The sequence below is a fragment of the Macrotis lagotis genome, chromosome 4, assembly GCF_037893015.1.
Source record: "Macrotis lagotis isolate mMagLag1 chromosome 4, bilby.v1.9.chrom.fasta, whole genome shotgun sequence".
Taxonomy (NCBI): domain Eukaryota; kingdom Metazoa; phylum Chordata; class Mammalia; order Peramelemorphia; family Peramelidae; genus Macrotis; species Macrotis lagotis.
The window spans coordinates 260404066-260427568 of record NC_133661.1 but is presented as its reverse complement, the minus strand read 5'-3'; the positions used below and the strand labels follow the sequence as shown (position 1 = coordinate 260427568).

Genomic DNA, 23503 nt, shown 5'->3' with positions numbered 1-23503 from the left:
TCACCTGAGTCCTGTATCTGAAGATCAAACCTTCTGTTCAGCTCTGGCCATTCCAAAAGGAACATTTGAAATTCCCCTGGTTCATTGAAAGTCCATCTTTTTCCCCTGGAAGAGGACATTCAGCCTTGCTGGGTAGTTCATTCTTGGCTGCATTCTAAGCTCTCTTGCCTTCTGGTATATTGTATTCCAAGCCCTACGAGCTTCCAATGTAGTTGCTGCTAAGTCCTGTGTGATCCTGACTGCAGCTCCATGATATTTGAACTGTGTCCTTCTGGCTGCTTGTAATATTTTCTCTTTGACTTGGGAGTTCTGGAACTTGGCTATAATATTCCTAGGGGTTGGTTTTTTGGGATCTCTTTCTCAGGGGGATTGGTGGATTCTCTCCATTTCTATTTTGCCCTCTGCTTCTAGAATATCAGGGCAATTTTCCTGTAGTAATTCTTTGAAAATGATGTCAAGGCTCTTTTCCTGATCATGACTTTCAGGTATTACAAATAATTTTCAAATTATCTTTCCTAAGTCTGTTTTCCATATCAGTTGTTTTTTTCAATGAGATATTTCACATTTTCTTCTAAGTTTTCATTTTTTTAGTTTTGAAGTATTGATTCCTGATTTCTGGTAAATTCATCAATCTCCCTGAATTCTATTCTTTGTCTGAAGGATTTGTTCTCCTCAGAGAGTTTTCTTATCTCTTTTTCCATCTGGCCAATTTTGCTTTTTAAAGCATTCTTCTCCTCAATAACTTTTTGAACTGTTTTATCCATTTGACCTAAGCTGTTTTTTAGCATGCTATTTTCTTCAGCATTTTTTTGGATTTCCTTGACTAAGCTTCTAACTTCATTTTCATGTTTTTCCTGCATCTCTCTCCTTTCGTTTCCCAGTTTTTCTTCTAACTCCCTCATTTGATTTTCAAAGTCTTTTTTGAGCTCTATCATAGCCTGAGCCCAATTTCTGTTTTTCTTGGAGTCTTTAGATGCAGGAGCTTGTGCTTCCTCATCTTCAGACTGAGTATTTTGATCCTTCTTGGGCTCATTTGCAAAATATTTCTCAATGGTCTTCCTCTTTTTTCTTTGCTTGTTCATTTTCCCAGCCTAAGCCTGTGTTTTTGGGGTGCTTCCTGAGCTTTTGGGACACTCCCACAAGGGTCTCAGTGTGTGAGGTTCTGTCCACCCTCCTGGTCTGTGAATGACCATAAGCACCTCCCTCTGCCACGGGGCTGAGGTGGGGGGGCCCTGCTGTTCTATGGGGGGGCCTAGACTGGGATCAGGATCTGAATGTGGTCAGAGCCCCAGAGTCCTGTTCCAGGGGCAGAGGGCAGAGCTCTGCAGTCTCTCTCTCTCTTCACTCCCCTTCCCTCAGCTCAATGGGCTCATGCCCTGGGGGCTCCTGCTTACTGGCTCTGCCTGCTTCTGTTTCTGGGTCTAGGCTGCGGAAAGACCAAGCTGCTTGCTGTGTGCCCTGAGGGCTGGGCTCCACGTGCTCACTCTGGTAGAGGTCCCCTGCTGTTCCCCCACTTTGTGCCGGTGCTCCCCGGGGTGTAGCTCAGGAGACTCCCCGGCTGCTGTGAGCCCGGCTCCCAGCGCCCTGGGGCTGCCTCCAGGAGGCTGAAGTTCTTTGGCTCTGGTGGGCCACCCCTCTGGAGTGCTGCCCCTCCGACCCGGGGAGCAGAGCCTTTCTGCTCTTTTCCAGGTTACCTTGAGTAGGAGAACTGCCTCACTAGGTCCCTTTGTGGGTTCTGTCTCTTGAAAGTTTAGAGTCCTTAGTTTATGAGTTTTTATCAGAGAGCTCCTAAGACTTGATCCCTTCATGTTGTCATCTTAGCTCCGCCCCCTGCTTCAAGATTTTTTTATTAAAGTATCTAAAATCTATCTAAAATAAAAACTTGATTCACAAAGTACAAGGATGTTAGTAAGGATCCAAGTTATTCATGATTTCCTTTCTCTTATGATTTAATGGATTCCTGATTTCATCAGTGTGGCAATTCTTTCTTACATTGCAGATCACATTCTATCTATGTACTTATATCCTGTATGATCTTTTTTCCATGGACTTTCAGAAACTCCTCACAGGGGATCTCTCCATGTCCTGGGGAATTTTTTTCTGGATCTTTTGACATAGGTAGAAATATATATGTGTATATATATATATATATATATATATATATATATATATATATATGACAATTTACAGTAGTCTTTTCTTTTAGTTTTATATGCATTTCATAGTTTACTGATTGGTAGTCTACTCATCCTTCCAAGTACCTTTTCTGATTTTTGAGTGACCCTGAATTTTAAGTCTTTAGAGATTCTGAGGTTCTTTGATTTACAGGCAGGATCACCAAAAGAATACTGTTGTTAAAAAGAAGCATTCTTTGTTTTTAGGAGAAACTCAGACACATTAGAAATAGTGCAAAATTTCTAAGACAATTCAGCCTGCTCTCTACTACTGATCAATAAGTCCAATTCATTGTCCATGTCTAGTGCTTGTTTAAAATATATGCACTGATGGACCAACTTAATGAGTTTACTGTCCATTTACCTGTTGTTTGGAAATTGATAATTCTTCATCCATTTGTTTTTTCTTATTTGGATAGTTTAACATAACTCTTTTGGGTGATTATGAATCTCAGTTCAGGATTCAGGGATCTGACACAATTAGAATAATGTCAGTAACAAAAAGGAGTATTTGGAGATCACAGTCTAGAAGGAATTTCTTTTTAATTTGGTCTCTGTTCTGGTTGTCTTCCATGACAGAAAACATTATTATCAAGTCTCCATGTTTTATATATTTGATATTAATATTCACAGTGTCATTGAACAAAGCCATCTCTGGTTGTTACAAGGAATCTTTTGTGACTTTAACATTTGCAGGGAAAAACCTTTTAGGAGGAAAACATTTTTTTTTAAAGGGAATGACAAAATGTAATTGTTTTTTTCAGTTAATATTCATTTTTTTTTTTGGCAAGGCAATGGGGTTAAGTGGATTGCCCAAGGTTGTACAGCTAGGTAATTATTAAGTGTCTGAGGTGGGATTTGAACTTGGGTACTACTGACTCCAGGGCTGGTACTCTATCCACTGTGTCACCTAGCTGCCCCCAGTTAATATTCTTTTAAAATTTTATTTATTTATTTATTTATTAAAGTTATTATTTGAGTTTTACAATTTCCCCCCAATTTTACTTCCCTCCCCGCTCCCCATGGAAAGTAATCTGTCAGTCTTTACTTTCTTTCCCTGTTGTACATTGACCCAAATTGAGTGTGATGAGAGAAATCATATCCTTAAGGAAGAGACAAGAAGTCTTAAGAGGTAACAAGATCAGACAATAAGATATCTGTTTTTTTTCTAAATTAAAGGTAATAGTCCTTGAACTTTGTTCAAACTCCATGGCTCTTTATCTGGATACAGATCAACTCTCCTTTTCAGACAGCCCCAAATTGTTCCCGATTGTTGCACTGATGGAATGAGCAAGTCCTTCAAGGTTGAACATCACCCCCGTGTTGCTGTTAGGGTGTACAGTGGTTCTGCTCATCTCACTCAGCATCAGTTCATGCAAATCCCTCCAGGCTTCCCTGAAATCCTGTCCCTCCTGGTTTCTAATAGAACAATAGTGTTCCATGAAATATATATATATATATATATGTATATATATATATATATATATACATATATATATATATATATCATAGTTTGCTAAGCCATTCCCCAATTGAAGGACATTTACTTGATTTCCAATTCTTTGCCACCACAAACATGGCTGCTATAAATATTTTTGTACAAGTAATGTTTTTACCCTTTTTCATCATCTCTTCAGGGTACAGACCCAGTAGTGGTATTGCTGGGTCAAAGGGTGTGCTCATTTTTGTTGCCCTTTGGGCGTAGTTCCAAATTTCTCTCCAGAAAGGTTGGATGAGTTCACAGCTCCACCAACTGTGTAATAGTCCCAGATTTCCCACAACCCTTCCAACAATGATCTTTATCCTTTCTGGTCATATTGGCCAATCTGAGAAGTGTGAGGTGGTACCTCAGAGAAGCTTTAATTTGCATTTCTCTAATAATTAATAATTTAGAGCAATTTTTCATGTGGCTATGGATTGCTTTGATCTCATCTGTAAATTGCCTTTGCATATCCTTTGACCATTTGTCAGTTGGGGATGTTTTAAAAATATGACTCAGTTCTCTGTATATTTTAGAAATGAGTCCTTTGTCAGAATCATTAGTTGTAAAGATTGTTTCCCAATTTACTACATTTCTTTTGATCTTGGTTATAGTGGTTTTATCTGTGCAAAAGCTTTTTACTTTAATGTAATCAAAATCATCTAATTAGTTTTTGGTGATGTTCTCCAACTCTTCCTTAGTCATAAAGTGTCTCCCCTTTCCATAGATCTGACAGGTAAACTAGTCCTTGATCTTCTAATTTGCTTATAGTATTGTTTTTTATGTCTAAGTCCTGTAACCATTTGGATCTTATCTTGGTAAAGGGTGTTAGGTGTTGGTCTAATCTAAGTTTCTTCCATACTTATTTCCAATTTTCCCAGCAGTTTTTATCGAAGAGGGAGTTTTTATCCCAATAGCTGACTATTTGGGTTTATCAAACAGCAGATTACTATAATCGTCTCCTGCTAATGCACCTAGTCTATTCCACTGGTCCACCACTCTATTTCTTAGTCAATACCAAACAGTTTTGATGATTGATGCTTTAATAATATAATTTTAGATCAGGTAGGGCTAAGCCCCCTTCTTTTAGGAGGAAAACTTTTAAAGAAACTATGACTAGATCAAAAAAAGTTTTTTCTACATCTTTTAGTAAATTGTGTGACTTTATAGATGTGCTCTGTTATAAAATATCATTTGTGAAAAACTATTTCATACTTTTATCAAAGATGTCCTTGATTTATTCTCATAAAATTTTGTAGAGATAGAAAAGTAGGCATATAGGTTAAATAAATATTGATATTCTCTTCCTCTTTTTCTCCCTTCCTTTTCTTCGTTTTCCTCTTCTCCTATCCTTCCCTTTCCCCCCTCACTTTAGTTATGTCCCTGTCTCTCTCTCCTTCCTTCATCTCTTCTTCCCCCACTCAACCAATGATCCCTCTTCTTTCCCTCCCCTTCTTTTCCCTGTCTCACCTCTCCTCACTCCTTTGTCTCTCTCTCTCTCTCTGAAGTTCTAAAATTTTCCTCCCTAAGTCATGATTATCTTCCTTCTTTCAGATATCTAGAGAATAGTTTTAAAAACACAGTAAATAATTTTTTTTCTAGTCCTAAAATTATCATTCTCATGTGTCTGGAATTGATGACATATTTATAGCATTTTATCCTTTGCACAGAGATTTTAAATGCTTATATGTTCCTTGTCAGGTTCAGCAAATCTCAGTGCTCAAGATGGTTGGATATTTTTGTTGTGCTTTTAGAACTTTAAAAAAATAAATCCTTATTGGTTTTTCTATATTTTCATGAAACTATTCACAATTTCTGCTGTCATCGGCTCACATTTTAATTGATTTTTTGTGTTATATTTTCCTTAAAGTATTTACTTTTTGATATAATAGTAAGTTAATATTGTCCTAATAATGTTCTTTCTTTTTATTCCTTTCTCTTGTGCTTCTACTGTCTTCTGTCAAAAAGTTGGAGTCACTTTAAAAATTCCCCTCTATACTTAAAGTATTTTATTATCTTATGAAAACAAAAATTATTTATTTTGTACTTTCTAATCAGAGTTTTAGGATTGCAACATTCTATTTTCAAAGAACCTGGTCCTGGAAGCAAGAAAGTCAAGGAATTCTAATCTCAGGCCTTGAACTAATTAGCTGTATTAAATTGTGAACTCTTTTTTGCTTTTCTTTGTATCCTCAATGCTTATTGACACACCGAGCTTGGGAAAAGAATGTAATTCTCTACACATTAGTCTATCTATAAAATGAGAGGGCTGAATTAAGTAAGCAACTTTAAGATCTATCTCTAACATTCCAGGACTTGATTTCTATGAATAATTTTTGCTATATTCCACTGATTATACTTTATATCCCACAGTAATTCTTATACCCATTATATCCAAATACTCTGGTAACAATTAAGTGGTGCCTTAATTAGGTGATATGGAGACATTGAAGAGAAAGGGGTGTAAGGTATCAAAAAACAGCTATAAATCATATTATAGATCAAATGATTCTTAGTTTCTTGAGTGATCTTTTATTAAAATGACTTGTTAAAGACAACATGAATTCAGATAATTAATTGATTAATCAACAGGCATTCATTAAATATCAACCATGTGCTAGACTCTGTATTAGTAGGCAGGATAGACAAAAATACAAAAGTGAGAGTTCTGGCCTTCATAGAGCTTACATTTAATGAGGCAGTAACAACACATTTTGGGGAGTGATAGCTGTGGTTGAGGTAGTCTTTTTTTTTTTGGCAAGGAAATGGGATTAAGTAACTTGCCCAAGGTCACATAGCTAGGTAATTATTAAGTGCTTGAGGCCGAATTTGATCTCAAGGTCCTCCTGACTCCAGGGTCGATGCTCCATCCACTGTGCCATCTAGCTGCCAGGTTGAGGCAGTCTTAAAAGACGGAGTGGAGCCTTTTCCAGTAGCATTGTTAGTATAGACTTGATTATTATTCCCAGAGAAAGAGGTTAAAAAGTGGAGATGGATGGGACAATACATTTTTGGAGAGGAGAGTGAATGATTGGACCAAACTGACTAGGCCTTGGTGACCTAATGGGTGGGGAGATAGGATGTAATGATCTAAATTGCTTGAGATGAGGATTGACTGATTCACTCCAATTCATCTAACTCTGTCATTCAAGTCTTCAAAATGGATGGGTTAATTCCCAGGGAAAAGGGAAAGCAGTAGCATATTAACATTTAATGAATAAATTTTAATGCCTAATTTATAAAGAGCATTTTAATTGTTCCATTAAGTTTCTTTGTCCTTTCGTTCTCACTTTTTTTCTCATATGGTTGTAGTTAGAGTATTCAAGTTCTACTTTTACATTATTTCATAAAGGTCATTTTGAGATTTTTATATTCCTTTTTTATGTCACTTTCAATTATATTGGCTGCTTTCAGATTTTTTCTAGTTACATATAATACTCAATGAATTAGTTTTTAATGTAGCGGGCAGTTCCAAGTGCTATCCTGAGGCTTACAGATTTCTGACATGTGAGAAATTAAATTAATTCATTGTGAAGGGGGTACTCCAATGCTTGGGGTCAAAGACTTTATCCTGGGTTATTACTATGGATTCCCTCTCTGTGATTTAGGAAGATCACTGTGATTATTGTTCTTAAAAGGGCTTACCACCTTTGTGTTTAATGTGTTAATATATAGTTAGCTGTTGGAACACAAGATTCCTTGGTAATGTATAATAGTAGGTGATAAAGGTATTAAAGATATTTTTGATATTTTAGTAGATACCTGTGCCAACAAGAAATCAGATTTTCTTTTAGGTTTTTGCAAGGCAAATGGGGTTAAGTGGCTTGCCCAAGGCCACACAGCTAGGTAATTATTAAGTGTCTGAGACCGGATTTGAACCCTGGTACTCCTGACTCCAGGGCAGGTGCTTTATCCACTGCACCACCTAGCCACCCAAGAAATCAGATTTTTTTAGAAGATGAAATGAGAATACACAAAAAAGGATATTAGCAGAAATGATGTATCATTGGGGCTCTGGAAATAGCTATGGGACATATAAATATCTAGCATTTTTATGGTGCTTAAAGGTTTGCAAAGAATTTTACATGTTATCTCATTTGATCTTCACAACAATCCTGTGAAGTAGATATTATTATTATCACATTTTGGACTTGAGATAAGTTAAGTGATTTTGTATCTGAAGGACTGGAATACAGATTTCTACCTATTGCTCCATCTAGCAGTTTGATTTATATATAAATTGAATAAAGCTGAATAAGGTGAACTTGGGGTAGTTGAATGACACAGGGGATAGAATCCTGGGCTGGGAGTTAGGGAGATCTGATTTTAAATCCAACCTCAGACAATTAGTTGCATGATCCTGGGCAAGTCACTTAACTTTTGCCTCAGTTTCCTCATTTGTAAAATGAATTGGAGAAGGAAATGATAAACCAGTCCAGTATCTTTGCTAGGAAAACCCCCAAATGGGGTCACAAAGAATTGGAAACAACTGAAATAACTCAAGCAGGAAATAAGTTAGGCATTAAAATTGTTAGCATCATCACCATCACCATCAGCATCATTATTGTTATTATTTGATGATGATGTCATTCCTTGAGAGTTCTATTGCACTCCTGAAGAGTTCAATGTTTCAACAGTATTTTACAACCACCCTCTTTTGGGGAAAAAAGTATACCCTTTTAAGTTTAATTTGCATTATTAATATGTTAACAATGAGTTTGTTAGCCTTTCAGTGGCATTTTCTACAGTAATCAATTCATTAAGGGAATTTCCATTCAGGGGCAAGTGTCTCCAAGTGGGAATAATAGCCTCAAATATACTTCTGGGTGATTGTGACCCCTATATAAGAGGAAAGATTCTTTATTTTATTTGAATTAAAAATGAGTATTTTATTTGCTCAACTTTTCTGAGGTTAACTAAACCCTCAGATGATAGACATATAGGGCACCATTGGGCCTTGGGAGAGAAGTCTTTCTATATATGTAAAATTTACCTGCATTTGCATTTTCCTGGAAAAGATATTAAGAACCTATTATCACCTACACATTATTATGATTCTTCAGATTAGTACTTTACTGGAGAAATTATATGGCAATTTTATTTAACACTGAGCATAGGTAAGTAAAAGAAACAATAGCAGAAAGATTTTTTAAATATTTCTCCATTTGGGGGGGTGGCTAGGTGGCCCAGTGGATAGAACACTGGCCCTGGAGTCAGGAGTACCAGAGTTCAAATCCGGCCTCAGACACTTAATAATTACCTAGCTGTGTGGCCTTGGTCAAGCCACTTAACCCCATTGCCTTGCAAAAAAAAAGCTAAGCTATTTCTCCATTTACTTATTTAATTTTTCATTGGACAAATTTTAATACACATATAAAATCCCAACATACTTGTTCTTCAATCAACTTGTATGATCCACTCCTCAAACAGTAATCAATCAACACTACTTCTAAAGATGCTTTTTTTTTGTTTTTCAGAGAGGAACAAGAGTTTTCTAAGTCCTCTCAAGTTCCATTATGCAAAAAAAAGCTATTACAACAAATGTATTTTCTCACAAAAAGAACAGTCCTAGCAGTATGGCACTTATGAACACTTTCTTAACTTTAGACAATCAACAAAATATAAACTGAGCCTTGATTGATAGTGATTGATGATTTCTGAAGTGTAAATATTCACACTGAAAATTTAACAATCAGTTCTTCCAAAGATGGTTCTGGCACACTCCTTTGAGTCATAAATGACACTTCATCTCTTGTCTCTGCATTTTTGCATTGGATATTCCTCCATGACTGGAATGTCTTACTGCTTTACCTTTGCTTATTAGAATACTTATACTATCTACAATGTTTTCTGACTCTCACTGCCCACCCTGATTGCTGCTTCTAATTTATTTTCTATTATTTTTCTATTTCTATCATATTTCTATTTTTATTCTATTATTTACTTTGTATACATTTAGAATATACTTAGTGTATACTTTGTTCCCCCCAATAGGACATAAGCTTCCTGAGAGTTGCTGTTGCCTTTATCTTTTCAGCACCTAATGACTGACACTTTTTAGACTCTTATATGTGATTGAGTTTTTTATCTGCTATTTAAAATTTCCTTATTTATTTTGTATTATCACTCATTTGGTTCTGTTTGGTTGACTTTGTATCATGAAAGACAAAGAACTAAAGAATGATTTAATTATTGGCAAGTATCCAAGGCTGAAATTAAATAAAAAAGGGGTACAGTCATTAAGTCTGCAGATGATACAAAACTAGGAGGGATAGTTGACACATTGGACAATAGAGTGAGGATCAAAGAAAAGCTCTGTAGGCTAGAGGATAGGACTGAATCTAATAGGGTGAAATTTAGTCAGGCTAAGTATCAAGTATTATACTTGGATTAAAAAAACATCACCTTTACAAATGGTTAGATAGTGGTTCTGAAAAAGATCTGAGGGTTTAAGTAGATGGCAAACTCAAGATGAGCTAGTTGGATGGTTCTTGTCCTTCATTATTGAAGAAGACCAAAAATGACATCTTTATGTTTGAGATAAATTGCAGTGTATCCTACTCTGACTGATCAGACCAATAAGAGTTCGGAATGCTCTACTGCAGGTTGGGCACAAATAGTCCTTGTGAATACCTGGGGCAGGTATTCTAAACTTACACATGCCATGTTTCCTTTGAGCTGCTTCAATTGTGCCTTCTTCATAGAGCTCAGCACCCTTTCTGATGAGGGCATATCATGCTGGGCTGTCCTGTGCCAGTGTCTCCTATGATGCACAGTCAATTCTAAAGTTTTTCAATGAGACCTTCAGTGTTATTGCTTCTTCTGACCCCCTTGTGAGCACTTGTCCTGTGTGAGTTCTTCATAAAATAGTGTTTTCTTGGCAAGCACACATCTGTTGGGACTCTTTGTAGTAATGTTGGAATGCTAGGCTGTTTAGCTCGAGAAAGAATGTCAGTATTGGGTATCTTCTCCTGTCAGATGATCTTCAGAATCTTTCTAAGACAAATTAAATGGAAGCAATTGAGTTTCCTGACATGGTGCTGGTAGACTGTCCACGTTTCATAGGCATATAACAATGAGGTCAGCACAACAGCTCTGTAGACCTTCAGTTTGGTGGTCAGTCTAATGCCTCTTCTCTCTCATACTTTCTTTCTGAGTCTCCCAACTATTGAGTTACCTCTGGCAATGTGAGTATCAACCTCATTGTCAATGTGTACCTCTTTGGAAAGAGCACTGCCAAGGTAAGTGAACTTGTCCATGGTGCTCAAAACTCCATTTACTGTAATTGATGATTTCACATATGATAGTGTGGTGCTTGCTAATGGAGCACCTTGGTGTTAATTCTTAGAACAAAATTAGCACAAGCAGCAGAGAATTGATCCATACTCTGTTGCATCTCAGTTTCAGAGGTTACATTGAGTGCACAATCACTGCAAACAGAAGATCATGCACCAACACTACCTTCAATTTGATCTTGGCTTGTAACCTTTTCAATTTGAAGAATTTGCCATCAGTGTGGTAGCTGACCTTGAGGCCATGTTCATCCTCAGTGAAGGCATTTGATAACATGAAAACTTCATGCTAAAAAGTATGGGAGCAAGGACACATCCTTGTTTCACTCCACTAGTGACTGGGAAATCTTGACAGCATCATCCACTATCCAGAACCTGGGCTAGCATGCCATTATGGAACTGCTGTACAATACTGATCAACTTCTCTGGCCAGCCAAATTTTAACAATTTTCCATAAACCTTCACAACTGACAGTATCAAAGACCTTGGTCAGATATACAAATGTTGTACATAGATCTCTGTTCTGTTCCTGGCATTTTTCCTGGAGTTTTCAGACAGCAAACACCATATCTATCCTTTCTGAAGTCACACTGGCTCTCAGTGAGGTGATCTTCTAGGTGAAGGATCAGCCTATTGAGAAGGACTTTGGCAAGAATCTTACCAATAATGACTAAAAGAGAAATACCCCTGTGATTGTCACAGGACAATCTATTCCCTTTACTCTTTATTTTTTTTCCTATTTTTTTTAAATATGGAATGCTTCACGAATTTGCATGTCATCCTTGCCCAGGGGCCATGCTAATCTTCTCTGTATTGTTCCAATTTTAGTATATGTGCTGCTGAAGTGAGCACCCCTTTATTCTTTATAGACAAACAATGAAAGCATCATTGAATTCTCAGGGGATAATCTCTTCATACCATATAACCTGGAAAATTTCAGTCAGTTTTTGGATGATCAATGGACCCCCAACTTAGTAGATCTTAGCTGGAATTGAATCAGTACCAGGTGTGTGACCACTTGAAAGGAGCCTAAGGGTATTCAAAACCTCTTCTTCAGTTGGAACTTCAGCTAGAGACTGATTGATTTAAACTAGAGGTAAATGGTCAATGGCTTCTGCATTGACTGATGGCCTGTAAAGAACACTATGGAAGTGTTCAGCCCATTTCTCTAGGATCATGTCCCCATCATTAATCAATGTGGATCCATCAGCACTGAGTAGTTGAGATGCTAGTAGTGTGATATGGTAGCCAAAATCCCTAATGCTCTCTTGGGTTGCATTAAGAGAGAGACATACAGCTTCCAGAAAGGGGAAAGGTAGTCTCACTGTTTTCTGTGATATTCAACCTTATTTGTAATATTTTGTTCAGTTCTGGGTACCATAACATAAAAGGACATTAAGTTGAAGAATATTTAGAAGAAGACAATCAGCAGGATGAAGCTTCTTAAATTTATGTAATAGGAAGATTAATTGAAGGAATTGGGTATATTTAGTCTGGAGAAGAGTAGACTTAAGAGGGATGTGATAAGTGCCTTTGAATATTTAAAGAATTATTATGTGGAGGAATGAACAGAATTGTTCTCTTTGACCCACAGAGGATCCTAATTAAGAATAATATCTGGGGGGAATAAAGAGGTCAATTTAAGCTTGATGTTGGAATGTTGAAGGGGATGTGGGAAAATTGAGACATTAATGCATTACTGGTAAAATTATGACCTGATTCAACTATTTTGAGATTATTATTTTTTTATTTGTATTTTTTATTTTTTGCAAGGCAATGAGGTTAAGTGGCTTGCCTGAGGCCACACAGCTAGGTAATTATTAAGTGTCTGGGTCCAGATTTGAACTCACATACTCCTGACTCCAGGGCTGGTGCTCTATCCACTGTATCTTCTAGCCGCCCCTCTGATTCAACTATTCTGAAGAAAAATTTGGAACTCTGCTCAAAAGAGTATAAAACTGTGCATACTCTTTGACTCAGTATTAGCACTACTAGGTCTGTATCCTAAAAATAGTTTTTTAAAAAGAGGTGAAAGAACCTATATTTTCTTTTCTTTTTTTTAGAAAGGTTTTATTTATTTTGAGTTTTACAATTTTTTCCCCCAATCTCTCTTCCCTCCCCCACACTCCCCACAGAAGGCAGTTTGCTAGTCTTTACATTATTCCCATAGTATGGATTGATCTAAGTTGAATATGATGAGAGAGAAATCATATCCTTAAGGAAGAAACATATAGTATGAGATATAGCAGAATTACATAATAAGGCAGCAATTTTCTTAAATTAAAGATAATAGTCCTTGATCTTTGTTCAAACTCCACAATTCTTTCTCAGGATACAGATGGCATTCTCCATCACAGAGATCCCAAAATTGTGCCTGATTGTTGCTCTGTTGGGATAAGCATGTCCATTAAGGTTGATCATCACTCCCATGTGGCTGTTAGGGTGTACAATGTTCTGTTTCTGCTCATCTCACTCAGCATCAGTTCATGTAAATCCTTCCAGGCTTCCCTGTATTCCCATCTCTCCTGGGTTCTAATAAAACAATAGTGTTCTGTCACATACATATACCACAGTTTGTTAAACCATTCCCCAATTGATGGACATTCCCTCAGTTTCCATTTCTTTGCCATCACAAACAGAGCTGATATGAACATTTTTGTATAGGTGATATTTTTACCCTTTTTCATAATCTCTTCAGGGTATAATCCCAGTAGTGGTATTGCTGGATCAAAGGATATACACATTTTTATTGCCCTTTGGGCATAATTCCAAATTGTTCTCCAGAAAGTTTGAATGAGTTCACAGCTCCACCAACAATTTATTAGTGTCCCAGATTTCCCACATCCCTTCCAACATTGATTATTGTCCTTTCTGGTCATATTGGCCAGTCTGAGAAGTGTGAGGTGGTACCTCAGAGATGCTTTTATTTGCATTTCTCTTACAGTGATTTAGAGCAATTTTTCATATGACTATGGATCACTTTGACTTCCTTATCAGTAAATTGCCTTTGCATATCATTTGATCATTTTTCTGTTGAGGAATGGCTTGTCTTTTTTTGTTTGTTTGTTTGTTTTTGTTTTTTTTGAGGTTTTTGCAAGGCAAATGGGGTTAAGTGGCTTGCCCAAGGCCACACAGCTAGGTAATTATTAAGTGTCTGAGACCGGATTTGAACCCAGGTACTCCTGACTCCAAGGCCCGTGCTTTATCCACTAGACCACCTAGCCGCCCCTGGCTTGTCTTTTTTTAAAAAAATTGACTCAGTTCTTTGTATATTTTAGAGATGAGTCCTTTGTCAGAAATACTAGTCATTTTCCAATTTACTACATTTCTTTTGATCTTGGTTACAGTGGTTTTGTCTGTGCAAAAGCTTTTACATTTAATGTAATCAGAATTATTTAGTTTGTTTTTAATGATGTTCTCCATCTCTTCCTTGTTGTAAACTGCTTCCCTTTCCATAGATCTGACAGGTAAACTACTCCTTGATTTTCTAATTTGCTTATAATATTGGTGTTTTGTTTTTTTTTTTTTTTTTTTTTTTTAGTTTTTGCAAGGCAAATGGGGTTAAGTGGCTTGCCCAAGGCCACACAGCTAGGTAATTATTAAGTGTCTGAGGCTGCATTTGAACTTAGGTACTCCTGACTCCAGGGCCGGTGCTCTATCCATTGTGCCACCTAACCGTCCCTATAATATTGTTTTTTAATGTCTAAATTCTGTATCTATTTTGATCTTATCTTGGTATAGGGTGTGAGGTGTTGGTCTAATCCAAGTTTCTTCCATACTAACTTCCAATTTTCTCAACAGTTTTTATCGAAGAGAGAGTTTTTATCCCAATAGCTGAACTCTTTGGGTTTATCCAACAGCAGATTACTATAATTGTTTCTTGCTATTACACCTAGTCTATTCCACTGATCTACCACACTATTTCTTAGCCAATACCAGACAGTTTTGATGACTGATACTTTATAATATAATTTTAGAGCTGGTAGGGCTAAGCCATCTTCCTTTTTTTTTTTTTTTTGGCAAGGCAATGGGGTTAAAGTGGCTTGCAGAAGGCCACAAAGCTAGGTAATAATTAAATGTCTGAGGCTGGATTTGGACTCAGGTACTCCTGACTCCAGGGCTGGTGCTCTATCCACTGTGCCACCTAAGTCATCTTCTTTTGCACTTTTTTTTATTAAATCCCTGGAGATTCTCGACTTTTTATTTGTCCATATGAATTTGCTTACTATTTTTTCTAACTCATTGAAGTAATTTTTTGGAATTTTGATTGGTAGGGCACTAAACAAATAGTTTAATTTTGATAGAATTGTCATTTTTATTATAAAGAACCTATATTTTCAAATTTATAACTACTTTTTTGTGATGGCAAAGAATTAGAAATAAAGGATCCTCATTTATTGGGGACTGACTGAACATGTTGTGGTATACGATTTTGATGAAATAGAACTGTATTATATGAGATGATGAGCGAGCAAGATGGTTTCAGAAAAATCTGGGAAGACTTATATGAACTAATGCAAAGTGAAGAGGAGAAGCAGGAGAACATTGTATACTTAACAGCAATAGTGTATGATGATCAATGTGAATGACTCAGACATTCTGATCAGTACAATGATTTGAGAAAATTATGACAGATTTATGATGAAAACTGCTACCTATCTCTAGAGAAAGAACTGATGGAGACTGAATGCAGAGCAAGCATATTTTTTAAACTTTATTTTTCTCATGTTTTCCTGTATTTTCTTTTGCAATATGGAAATATTTTGCATGATTTGGTATGTATTATTCAAATCCAATTGTTTACTTTCTCATGGGAGAGAAAAGGGAAGAGAATTTGGAACTCAAAATTTTAAAAAATGAATATTAATTTTTTTTCTTTTTGTAAGGCAATGGGGTGAAGTGACTTGCCCAAGGATATATAGTATAATGAAAATCTATAGGAGACTAAACAATTAGATATTTTAATCTTATTTCATTTCAATAAATTAGCTATTGAGTGGATGACATTTTGTAGTAGCTATTTCAAAAGTTCTTAGGTTACTGGGTCCATCCTGAGGGCCATCTGGTGGAGAATCACATTACATACTCAAGGCTAAAAACATTTCTAATTGATGACTATGCTTAATCAAAATCTCCAGTTTCTTAGGTGAATTTCTATGAAGAATGAGTAATTTCTAAAACTTACTTTTATCTTCTGACTTCCACATCTTGTTTATGATTTGATGTCTGAGAATTTTATTTCCTTCAAAGTCTACCTGAGAAGTAAATCCAGTGCTGGGATTGCTTTTTTTTTTGAGAGGAAATGGATTTGTTGTAATTACTTTTCCTTCTTTGAAAAAATTCCAAAAATTCATGTTTAGAAAAGGTACTGCTTGACTTGCTGTCATTACCAGAAAAGTCACTGAAAGACTAATAAATTCACTGTTAAATTTTGTCTCCCCTGCTTTCTTTCTTTGTTCCCTTTTCCCACTTGAAATTTAGTTATGATTTAATTTTAACTTTAGCAAAGAAAAAATGATGGACTGATGGAAAGAGTGGTTTTCTTTCTAGAGTTAATGGGAATTAATAGACAGAAGCTGTTAGCAAATTAATAACTTATTTTACTAAGCAAATGAGAATATAAAATGATGGTCTGCTGGCAGTCAATAAGCATTTATGAAGCACTTACTATGTCTCATACTGTGTGCTAAGTACTGAGGATTCAAAGACAAATCCTTGCCCTATGAAGTTTATATATTAATTAAACACAATATGGGCACATATAAGAATAGATATAATATTTACAAAATGAATAAAAGGTAGTTTTGCAAGAAGTACACTAACAGGTAGATATCCAGGAAACACTTCATGTACAAGGTGGTCCTTGAGCTGTATCTTGAAGGAAACCAAAAATGCAGATTAAATTTAGGAGTAAAGTGATTGCTTTACTTCAGTGAGGGCCCAGTTGAAATTAGATGACATAAAATTGTAATGATAATAACGATCCCAGATGCATGACTTGTGATGATCTCATAAAATATTGAGGATGATGAGATTGTATGTCATGGGGAAGATGAATAAAAGATTTTAGGAAGAGTAAGGCATAGAGAGATTTGGAAATATGAGATTGTAATTGGAAAGAATTTAATAATTATTTTCATGAAAACAGAACATTTTTGGGGTATGGCATTTAAAAAGGTTCCAGAGACAAAATCTCTGGATAATTTAATCATTTTGTTAATAATGCCAATATTTTAATAAAAGGATGTTCATTTGACCAAAGACAATCATGGAAGCAGGTTTATAGTTTATATGCCCTTCTGGAAGTAGCATGTTCCCCAAGGTGGCAAGATATCTGATCTGCCATCAATTAATGAAAGAATGAATATAGCAGTGAAGGACTGGACCTGAACATCTACCTCTTAAATTAACCTCAACCTTGTGCAATCTAGTCAAAGAATTTATGCTTTACTAAACCCAAGCAGAACATAATGGCTGCTCACAGTGGTTGTCCCACTGGGTTAGGGTCTAGATAGAGGAAAAGGTTAGTTAGTTCAATCTTTAGAGACTGAGGTCTTGAAATAAGGATTCATAAAAAAGGGGGAAATATGAATCTCCCCAAGTCACTAATAATAATAATTTCTCTCAGATTATAAATGTTTCTGTATATAAATTAAGTTGAGTGAAGGGGTAGGCTGCAGGAATTGAGCAGACGGAGAAATGGGAAATTAGAATCTTTGAAGGAATATCAACAAATTTGCTGAAATCCCTTAGTATGATTGAGGTCAGGAACTGGGTAGAGAGGGTGAGTCAGGCATTGATCTTGTGAGCCAGACACTGAAAAGAGAAAGAAAGATCTGGGAGTTAGTAGCTAATAGTCTCCAGGATCTTGCTTGGGTGATAAATTTGGAGAGTGTAAAACTCAAAGGAGGAAAGATTGTGGTTGCTGATGTAGAGGGAATTGGAAAATTTTTCATTGCCTTTTCCAGATTATGACGATGGGAACAAGGAGTATGGCAATCCCTTCCAGGATCTAGTGAGTCATCAAATATGAGAGAAGGTTTTATGAATGCTGGAAAAAGAAAGCATGAGAAGCAGTGACGTCCGGGAGGCTCTGGTTTCAGTGATAACTATAAGTTAAAAAGAGCTTGAGGTAAAAAAAAAAAGTCTAAAATGAAGGAAGTTTAATTATAAAGTGGGAGTTCCAGAGAGAACAGTGAAAAAGGTGGCTGATATGAAGTGGGACAGTGGGGTGGAAGTATCTGAGTAAGCAAGTAAGCAGTAGATAGAGAGGCAACCTTATCAGAAGAAAGAATTTTAGAAAATTGCACTTAATCTTTTTGTTGGAATGACATGTCTCAGAAACTTTTTATTCATATAATTAGGAAGAAATTACAAAAAATGTCAATATGACAGCAGTTTTTCAAATCCATAAGGACTTTTTTGTAGTTCTTAGTTGTGGAGAATATGTGAGTGAAAACTGGACAAGAAGCATCTAGATATAAATTAAGAAATGAAATTTATAACTGATTGTGGCCTTTTTTGGCTATATCCAGAGAATGCTTCTCCTCTCTCCCCCATGCATTTAATTAGGTTCCTATGTTCAGCTAGGCAGCACAGTGTATAGAGCATTAAACTTGGAGTCAGGGAGACTTGAGTTCAAAACCAATCTCAGGCACTTACCAGTTGTGTGATCCCGGGCAAGTTACTTAACTTTAGTCTCAGTTGTCTCATTTTATAATGGGGAACTATACCAAGATAAGGTCAGAATGGGTGCATGATTTAGACATCAAGAGTGATACCATAAGCCATTTAGGAGAACAAGGAATAGTTTATCTGTCAGATCTATGAAGAGAGGAGGAGTTTATGACCAAACAAGAGATATAAAACATTATAAAATGAAAAATGGATAATTCAGATTACATCAAATTAAAAAGTTTTTACACAAATAAAACCAATGCAACCAAGATAAGAAGGAATGTAGAAAGCTGGGAAACAATTTTCACAGCTAATGTGGCTGATAAGTATTTGTTTCTAAAATATATATAGAGAACTGAGACAAATTTATAAGAATGAAAGTCATTTGCTAATTGATTATTGTCAAAGGATATGAACAGTTTTCAGATGAAGAAATTAAATCTATCTATAGTCATATAAAAACACTAAATCTATACAGTTAGAGAAATGTGAATTAAAACAATTCTGAGGTACCACTTCATGCCTATCAGATTGACTAAACTGACTAAAAAGGAAAATGAACAATGTTGGAGGGGATGTGAGAAAACTGGGACACTAATGCCCTGGTGATAGAGTTGTGCACTGATCCAACCATTCTGGAGAGCATTTTGGAACTAGACCCAAAGGCCTATAAAACTGTGCATACATTTGATCCAGCAATACCACTACTAGGTCTAAAAAAGGGATAAAGATCCACATATGCAAAAATATTTACAGCAGTAGTGGCAAAGAACTGGAAATTGAGGGGATGCTCATAAATTGGAGAATTACTGAACAAATTGTGGTATATGAATGTGATAGAATACTATCATTCTATAAGAAATCATGAGTGGGCAGTCTTCAGAAAAATCCTAGAAAGACTTGCATTAACTTATGTTAAGTGAAGTGAGCAGAACCAGGAGAACTGTTGTAACATTAACTGTAGCATTGAATGATGATCAGCTTCAAGGATAATCAGTTCTAAAAGGCTTGTAATGGAAAATGCCATCTATATCCAGAGAAAAACCTATGGAATCTGAATGCAGACAAAAGCATACTATTTTCATTTTTCAAAAATTGTTTTATGGCTTTTCTTTCTCATTGTTTTTCTCCTTTGGTTCTGATTCTTCTTTTATAACATGACTAATATGGAAATGTGTTAAACAGGATTAATTTCCTTGTTGTCACGGGGAGGGAGGATAATGTGGAACTCACAAGGGAGGGAGATAGAAAAATATCAAAAGCTAACAAAAATATGAATAATGAAAACTATCCTTGCATATTTGGAATAAAATAAAATAAAATTTATAAATAAAAATTATAAAATGGGGATAATAACTGCACCTACCTCCCAGATTATTGTGAGGATCAAATGAGATAATATGGGCAAGTCACTTAGCACAGTGTCTGATACTTAGTAGTCACTATGTATTGCTCTCTTCCCTTTTCTCTTTATGTTAATGGGACTGAATCTAGTTATCTCCAGGTAGATTAAATCTCTTGGATCTATCAACTCCAGCCAGAAATTTTAAATTACTCAGAAATGATTAAAGAAAGGAATATGATCCATTCTGGGGTTGGCAAACTACAATCTGCAGAGGGGTTTTTCCAACTTCTGAAACACAGAAACACTAGACTAAACAGAGGATAAACTTCTTTGATTCAGTTTTAGTTCCTGTTGAAATACATGTAGGTTGAAGTCAGTCATATAATCTGTTAATATATTTTACATGAAATGATGATAATATAACCCTGGGTCTATCTACCTACCTATATATGTACCTCACAATGTGATTTGGAAATATTATTGCTATGTCATGCTTTGTACTCCTTAACAGAAAGATATTGCACAAATTCAAAGTACACAAAGTTTTATGACAATAAAATAACTGCCATGAGAGGCTGTCAGAAAACAATGAGATAGAGAAAACAGCTTAGAGAAGGAAAGAAAGAATCCAAATTTATCTTGACATTTTCCCTGTACCATTTGAAATGGAACATTTCTCTTTTTTTGAGAGATAAATACATCCCTGAGAATTACTGAGCACATCCCTCAATAATTATTTCTGTGACTAGACGTATTTGATATTTCATTCATCCTATCATCTTACTGGAAGCATAAATTGTATATGTCAGTGTGCTATCTCTTAGGTCTTGTTGTATGTTGGCTAGTTGAAATAGAGAGTGTCTCCTTCCTGGATCACATAGATTAGATATAATTAGATCTATTATTCATATACTTACTTTTTAATATCTTTCTAAAATTTTGAATTCCAGATTTCCTATCTCCCTCTTAACCTTCCTTCATCTAATGAAAAGGCAAATACTAATTATTTTTGCAAATGAAATCAGGCAAAACATTTCCATATTAGCCATATTGCCAAAAAAGTTAAAAAAATCCCAAATGAGAAAATTATAATATGTACACAGAATTCATCAGTTCTCTCTCTCTCTGGAGGTGGAAAGAATTTTTTCATCATGAGTCCTATGAAATTGTCTTGGATTAGTATAGCTAAGTCCTTCACAGTTGATCATTGCTATTACTGTTCACATGGCCTTCTGGTTCTTCTCACTTCACTTTGCATCAGTTCATATAAATTTTGTCATATTTTTTCTGAAACCACACCACTCATCATTTTTTATAGCACAATAGTACTCTCACAATCATGTCACAGTTTATTCAACCATTCCCAATGAGCATTTCATTAGTTTCCAATTCTTTGACTCTGCAAAAAGAAGTGCTATAAACATTTTTGGCATATAGGTACATTGATCATTTTGGGCTATAGTTCTAGTAGTAATTTTGCTGGATCAAAGGGTATGCACAATTTTATAACTCTTTGTTCAGAGTTCCAGATTGTGTTCCAGAATTATTGGATCAGTTCATTACTACACCAACAATTCATTAATGAACTCATTTTCTTTTTAAAAAATATTTGTTTTTCCAACTATGTGCAATGGTAGTTTTTGCCAATCATTTTTTTGCAAGCTTTGAGTTCTACATTTTTCTCCCTCCCTTCCTTCTTTTGGCTCTACATTTATAATTATGCTAAACAATATATCCATATTGATTGTTAGAGAAGAATCAAATCCAAACAGAAGAAAGAAAACATGAGAGAGAGAAAAAAGGACAGAATATACAAGGCAATTTTTTTAAAGAAAGATTTTATTTATTTTGAATTTTACAATTTTCCCCCTAATCTTGTTTCCCTCCCCGCACACCCCACAGAAGACAGTCTGTTAGTCCTTACATTGTTTCCATGGCATGCATTGATCTAAGTTGAATGTAATGAGAGAGAAATCATATCCTTAAGGAAGAAACATAAAGTATAAGAGGCAGCAAAATTACATAATAAGATAACGTGTTTTTTTTAAATTAAAGGTAACAGTCTTTGGTCTTTGTTCAAACTCCACAATTCTTTCTGTGGATACAAATGGTATTCTCCATCATAGATACCCCAAAATTGTGCCTGATTGTTGCACTGTTAGAATGAGCAAGTCCATTAAGGTTGACCATCACCCCCATGTTGCTGTAAGGGTTTACAGTGTTCTGTTTCTACTCATCTCGCTCAGCATCAGTTCATGCAAATCCTTCCATGCTTCCTTGAATTCCCATCCCTCCTGGTTTTTAATAGAACAATAGTGTTCCATGACATACATATACCACAGTTTGCTAAGCCATTCCCCAATTGAAAGACATTCACTTAATTTCCAATTCTTTGCCTCCACAAACAGGGTTGCTATGAATATCTTTGTACATATGATATTTTTACCCTTTTCCAGCATCTCTTCAGGGTATAGACCCAGTAGTGGTATTGCTGGATCAAAGGGTATGAACATTTTTTTTGCCTTTTGGGTGTAATTCCAAATTGTTCTCCAGAAAGTTTGAATGAGTTCACAGCTCCACCAACAATGTATTAGTGTCCCAGATTTCCCACATCCCTTCCAAAATTGATCATTGTCCTTTCTGGTCATATTGGCCAGTCTGAGAGGTGTGAGGTGATACCTCAGAGATGCTTTAATTTGTATTTCTCTAATAAGTAGTGATTTAGAGCAATTTTTCAAATGACTATGGATTGCTTTGATTTCCTCATCTGTAAATTGCCTTTGATATCCTTTGGCTATTTGTCAATTGGGGAATCACTTTTTGTTTTAAAAATATGACTCAGTTCTCTGTATATTTTAGAAATGAGTCCTTTGTCAGAAATACTAGTTGCAAAAATTGTTTCCCAGTTTACTACATTTTTTTTTGATCTTGATTACAGTGGTTTTGCACAAGACAACTTTTAAAAATTGAAGATAATAAGCTTTGAACTTCATTAAATTCCACAGTTATTTCTCTGGATATGGATGGTATTTTCCATCATAAATCTTTAAAAATTGTTTTTGATTAATATACTCATTTTTCTTATCCCCTTCAGCATTTGTTATTTCTGCTTGTGATAGTTATGAGGTGGTGCCTCAGAGTGGTTTTAATTTGCCTTTCTTTAATCAGAGCTGATTTATAGCATTTTTTCATGATTATAGATAGTTTGATTTCTTTTTTCTGAAAACTGCCTGTTCAAATCCTTTGACCATTTATCAATTGGGGAATAGTTCTTATTCTTATACCTTTGACTCAGTTCCCTATATGATCTTTATTAGAGAAACTTGCTATAAAAGTTTTTGATATTACTTCATAGTTTATTATAGCTTTTAGTAAAAATGTAATTTCTCTCATTATCTCATTCAATTAGATCTATTTTTGCTTTTGCTTTGACTGAGATCATAATTGTCACCCCTATCCTCTTCACTTTAGCTGAAATATTCTAGACTCTGCTCCAGGCCTTCTTTTTTACCTTTGTTCTTTCCCAAGTATATTT

General features: G+C 35.6%; 1 protein-coding gene and 1 non-coding gene across 3 annotated transcripts in view; one reads left to right on the top strand and one right to left on the bottom strand.

Annotated features, from left to right (window-relative positions):
* The window catches only part of ARMH4 (armadillo like helical domain containing 4), a 156089-nt gene that overhangs the window by 35483 nt on the left and 97103 nt on the right, over window positions 1-23503 (top strand). The gene's annotated exons all lie outside the window — the stretch shown is intronic.
* On the bottom strand, window positions 11692-11798 carry LOC141523238 (U6 spliceosomal RNA). Its single transcript, XR_012478423.1, has one exon. It is a non-coding gene; the product is annotated as a U6 spliceosomal RNA (small nuclear RNA).